This window comes from Natrix helvetica, assembly GCF_964273705.1.
Source record: "Natrix helvetica genome assembly, chromosome: 4".
Classification (NCBI taxonomy): domain Eukaryota; kingdom Metazoa; phylum Chordata; class Lepidosauria; order Squamata; family Natricidae; genus Natrix; species Natrix helvetica.
Genome location: NC_138550.1, coordinates 137,747,515 through 137,753,530, shown reverse-complemented (window position 1 = coordinate 137,753,530; position 6,016 = coordinate 137,747,515).

The window sequence follows — 6,016 nt, the reverse complement described above, 5'->3', positions numbered from 1 at the left end:
ACTTTCATGTTTTTTTTTCTTTTGCAGACATTTCCCTTTTCCATCCAAAAGCTTCTTCAACTCTGACAGGATAGTGGGAAATGGAAGGATCCTGTCAGAGCTGAAGAAGCTTCTTAGATGAAAAGTGAAACATCTTCAAAAGAAAAAAAAAACATGAAAGTTTTTCTGTTAAAATAAAAAAAGTAAGAGAAAGAAATCAAAGAGAAAGCTAAAAGTACAATAAAAGAGAAAAGAAAAACAGAACTTTCAGGAGAAAGTTGCCTCCTGAAAAAAAAAGCTTTTGGGACAACCTTGGTCTGGATGACTGAAAATCTCTACAGATTTTTATGCGTTCAGGATATCAATTCAAGATGAAGAAATCTCTACTTTTATCTATTTTTCTAATAATAGGTGGCATCAAACAACTCTTGTTATTTGTTACTTCTTATCTTATTAATTTCACAGAATAACTTAAATCCAGTCTAGACTTAGAGTGATGATGGCAAGAGATTTTAGCAAAGAGCAACCACAGGGTTGATTTCTTCTTAAATTGTTAAAAAATGTGGTGGGGCGATTTAGGGTCAGACCTAAAGTAGGGCTACCATATTCGGATTGCAAATGTGAAGAAGAACGTTTCACAATATTGACAACATGAAGATATTCTGGAAGCTGAAGTCCATATATCTTAAAGATACTGAACTTGACAAACATTGAGATAGAAGATCACAAAATGATAGCAAAGAAATGTAGGCAACTCTCTCTTTGCTGACATCTCATAGCCATATGGATTTTTGCAATCCAGGTATGGTAATCCTAACTATCTACTGGTATCTCATCTGTCTAAAACCATGTTGCCCCAAGATCAGGAAGAATATTTGTTTTTTAAAACTTTGTTTACTTTTTAAAGTAAAGCCCTGATAATTATAATTGGAACAAGAAGTGTTCTTAATCCTGTTCTGCTAGGGAAGGTCTGTTTGCTTGTTTCTTTGTTTAAACTATTGATCCTGCTTCTTTTATGAGTCAAGTAACGCTTGCATGGATTCAGTCTATTTAGACACTTCTATCAACAGTGCCATAAGTGCCACACTCTGAAGAAAGCTTTTGAAAACACCCTTTACTGCTAGAGGGTGGATAAAGTTAACTAATTTTCTCTTCCTTACCAGTATTTTACAAGGAAAAAACCCTCTGATATAAAGTAAGAAGAAGTAAAAGAAAGAAATCAAAGAGAAAGCTAAAAGTACAATAAAAGAGAAAAGAAAAACAGAAATAGAAAAACAGAAATAGAAAAACAGAAATAGAAAAGCAGAAAAAAGATACAAAGAAATGACTAAGTAAAATTATAAATTTATCTCTTTGTTTAGGTTTACAATCTAATATTCTTCTTTATAAAATCTATCCTGTCCAATCATCAAAATCTAACTCATAAGTGTACTTTTTCTGTTTTATGCAAAAGGTTCTTAAAAGATTTGCATCCAGCAATACTGTAAATGTAGATGTTGTCTCTTTTCTGATCAAAGGTCAAGTTAGCCCTTTCAGCAAGTTCCATCATCGTTAGTAACAATTCCTCTAGGGTGGGTAATATCAATTTTTCCATTTTTGATACTTCTGATCTTCCAATGGTGCACCCATCATTACTATAATTAAGTCCATCTATCTAGCTGTTAATAACCTTTTTCTTGGATATTCTTTTTCCCTGATACTCTCAGGAGTGTTCTCCAACATCAAAGTTCAAGAACACCATTTTACTTCTTTAAAGTCCAACTTTTGCTTCCACAAGAGAAATCCATTGCCTACACAATTCTGCTAGGTATACATTACAATATATGTATATTTTTTTCTAAGGACTTTGTTTCTATTTTACACAGTAGTAACTTGCAGCATATCCCTTGATTGCTCGTATCTTTACTGTTGATAGTTGATTTTTAAAAGGCAGAAATTAGTCATTGCTTCAGTACCATCATTGTTACTTTTGAGGCTGGTTATTATCTTTGTTTATCTTTGTTATCTTTGGTCTTCTCTATATTTAATTATTCCAGTTTTTTTCACTGTGGTCTTTGATGTTCATATCAAAGCTTACATATCATATGCATTGTTAGCTATCAAATTAATGCTATCAGCATAACATGATTTGTTGATATTTCATCCTCCAATTTTAAAACCACTATTATCTTCTTCCAGTTCCGCTTTCCACAATTTACATATATTCAGCATGTAGTCTGAATAGATAAGGATATATAGCCTTGTCTAATTCCTTTGTCAACCTAAAAGTAATTTCTTTTGTAATATCCCATGCCTTTTAAACCTGTGTGTAGGTTTATCCTGAGAACAACAAGGTTTCAGGAAATTTTCCTAAACACGTTTTACCACTTGGCATAATCAAAGGCCTTTCTATAGTCAATGGGTTATACATTAATATTATTTTTTGCTTTCTCAGTTAGTCGTGTGAAACACCAATAATATGTCCTGTTTCTCTGTCTTTTCTGTGAACATTATGAATATCTATTTCCATATAGGGCTCTAATTTTTGGTGGCTATTCCAAAACATTATTTTTTTAAGTATGTGAGATTGTGGAGGTTGTATGATGGTTTGCACACTCTCAATTGTCCCCTTTCTTTGGTATTGGTATATAGCAGTAGCATCAGCAATAGCACTTCATACTGCTTTACAGCTCTCTCTAAGTGATTTACACAGTCAGCATGTTGCTCCCAACAATCTGGGTTCTCATTTTACTCACCTAGGAAGGATAGAAGGCTGAGGCAACCTTGAACCAGTGAGATTTGAACTGCTGAACTGCAGCTAGCAGTCACCTCTGCTCTTAAACTGATCTCTTCCAATCTATTAGCCATATTTTCCAAATTGCTGACATAATTTGGTGAGAACCTTTGTGAATTCTACCTCTTGCCATATGCAGAGAGTAAAGAGAACAGAGATGGGTTAATGAAGTAATGAGGAGCGAAAGATAGTGCTTGAGTCCAAAACAAAAGGATATTATGTAGTAAAACTACATTTTACTCTAATTACACTTCAGTTTAAATAGACTGATTGCCAATTGAGTTGTGGTCTTGATTTTTTCTCCTTTGGGGAATTTATTTTGAGAATGCATGCTCTCACAGGTAAAATGAAATCCTTGGTTCACAATACGTTGTATCTCCTTGATCTGGATACTTGGGGTGAGAACAAACCAGAACATCTATAGGTGTACTTAGAATCATAAGATTTGAAGCTCAAAATCATGATATTTTCTGGTTGGTATGTTTCCTGAATAGAGATCATCTTCTTAGGGAAGACAAGATCTTCCATGTTGGGAACAAACCTATTTGTAACCTAGACTCAACATCATATGCTCAAATAGTATGAAGAGCAGAAGGGAAGCATTGCAGGACCAGCTATCTAGAACAGATTTTTTCCCCCTAGAGTGGATGCATCCCATCCTAAATATGTGATCTAACGGAATATGACAAGTTGACATAGGAAAAAAAATTCCAAAAAGTTTTTTCAACCTTGTTGAAATGATTCACACTGCAAGTGAGTTTACGTTGTTAATCCACTTCCAGAAACTTTTCCACTTTCAATGCACGCTTCTCTTCTTACACTAGTCTTATAAGAAAACATCCAAAGAAGAGACTGTTTTCCAAAGTGGTATAGGAAAAAAACCAATATATAGCCATAGCAGACTGCTGCTAAGTAGCTTGGGAAGCATGCACTGAAGTCCATTTAGCACACAACATTTAATGAGCTGGAACGCTGTGCCTTATTGTAATCATGGTCTCTAAGGAGCGCTATAAATGGCAGGTTTATTTTGTTCCCCATCAGTTCTTTTGTAAGAATGTTGCTGGTGCTATATGCCGAATTGCAAGCGCAATTCCATCATTCAGATGGCCTATAATAGCATGCTTGCTTCTGAACTGGTTGATTAGGACACAAGAAAAGAAGGTTAAACAGGGTGGTAGCACTAAACACCTCTTCATTGAACTGCATATAATTATGGTTAGTTGCATAGTCCAGTCCTCTGGGCCAATCATAATAGAGCAAAGATTGAATGATTAAAATACGTCACTTAGTTCCTTTCCACAGAGACATCAGAATTCCACGATATGTGCAGTTTCTTGAGTCATGAAAGCAAACTTTCCAGTATCACTCTGAAATTATGTTTTTTTCTATATTTACACTTTTCAATTTGTGTCCAAACTCTTCCTTCTTTTCTTTCTTTTTTTAAAAAAACCTTTTGTTCTTTTAATATAACGTAACTTAAGGTACCCTTTTTGTTAGTTGACTTGAGCATTCTGAAGAAAAAGGAAGGTGAGCAAACTTTAAATAAGTTGTATTCTAATATTGGCCTTTGGAAACTGCGTCCTTCAGAGAAGGAAACAATAAATAGTTTCTCTACTGAGGATAACTGAAGAAGCAATCTATCAGATAGAGAGCCCATCAAGAGAAGTACAATGCCTCTCTAGGAAAGACATTTGAGATGTGGTGGAGACACTTCAAGGCAGCCAATAGTTACTTGTTATACAACCGATCCATTTAAGAACAAATGAAAGAACAGCTTTCTTTTTCTCTCTCTTTTCTTTCTTTGTTAGGTAGGCAACATGATTAGAAATTAGTTAGTTAGGACAGAAAGAAAATGTATTTTAATAAAAGGGTGACATGATTAAAAGTTAGAATAAGAGATAGAAATAAGAGAAAGGGAGAATATTAGTGTATACACTTTTACATGATAAAATAAAAGCAATAACAAGAGAAAACTTTCAGTCCTGGAAGCTATCTTTTACATTGGGCCCTTCAGGCCTGCCACATTTTCTATCTGGCGTGTGAGTGATAGATATAACATTCTTTTCTCAGGGAGCCAAGGACATCTTGCCCTGCAGCTGGGTTGATGTAACTGGGAGACACTTACAGTTTTGGACGGTGCCTGATTGGCCATGTGATAGACATGTGGGTGCTGGGCAGGGTCTTGAACTTTCAACTGGGTGAGGAAAACAAGGAAGCTTTCAGATTCGGGTTTTCCCAGATGTGCCTATTGGAAGAAATGTCCTTCTGGGTTCAGCTCCAAGTGGGGAAAAAGACACTGGAAACATGGAGGAAGCTTGGAAAGATGGTTTAATGGTGGACAGAACCACATGGCTTGAGGTCCTGGGGGAAAAGGTGATCACATGCTTCCAGATGTTGGGTGAAGAAGAAAAGAGGAAGAAGAGCTGAAAGTTCCTGGCTTTATATCCTCTGTTCGGCGTCACCTCCCTATTTCCTGTTCCTGTGTAAGAAATGTATTGTGATTGGTTGTTAGACTCCCATGGGGCCATGCAGGGGCAACTGTTTAGGTTGTGCTTTGAGTCCAAGTTTGGTTGAGCATTGCTTTTTCCCTGGTGCCCTGTGGTGAGATGGATAAAGGGCTAATACTATCATGCCTTAATCCAATCACCCTGGAGCTGAAGAGGTATCTTTGTTATATGGAATAGACTGGCCCAGGCTTTTTAAATGGCCCATTAGCAAAGGTGGGGGTTATTAAGAGTGAGTCTGTTTCCTGCCTGAAAACATGTTTCCCCATTTTTTATCCAGGGAAATATAATATTTATATATGTATATATATATATATATATATATATATATGTGTGTGTGTGTGTGTGTGTGTGTGTGTGTGTGTGTGTGTGTGTGTGTGTGTGTGTGTGTGTGTGTATGTATGTATGTATGTATGCTGGTTTTGTTGTATTCGGGTCTTTTCCCGTGTAAGGTTGAGATTGTCTTTGCAACGTTTCGGCAGGATCTCACCTGCCATCTGCAAAGACAATCTCAACCTTACACGGGAAAAGACCCGAATACAACAAAACCAGCATACCTACACCCGTGAAAATCTACGAAAACAAATATATATATATATATATATATATATATATATATATATATATATATATATATATATATATATATATATATATATATATATATATATATATATATATATATATATATATATATATATATATATACACACATACATACATACATACATACATACATACATACATACATACATATATA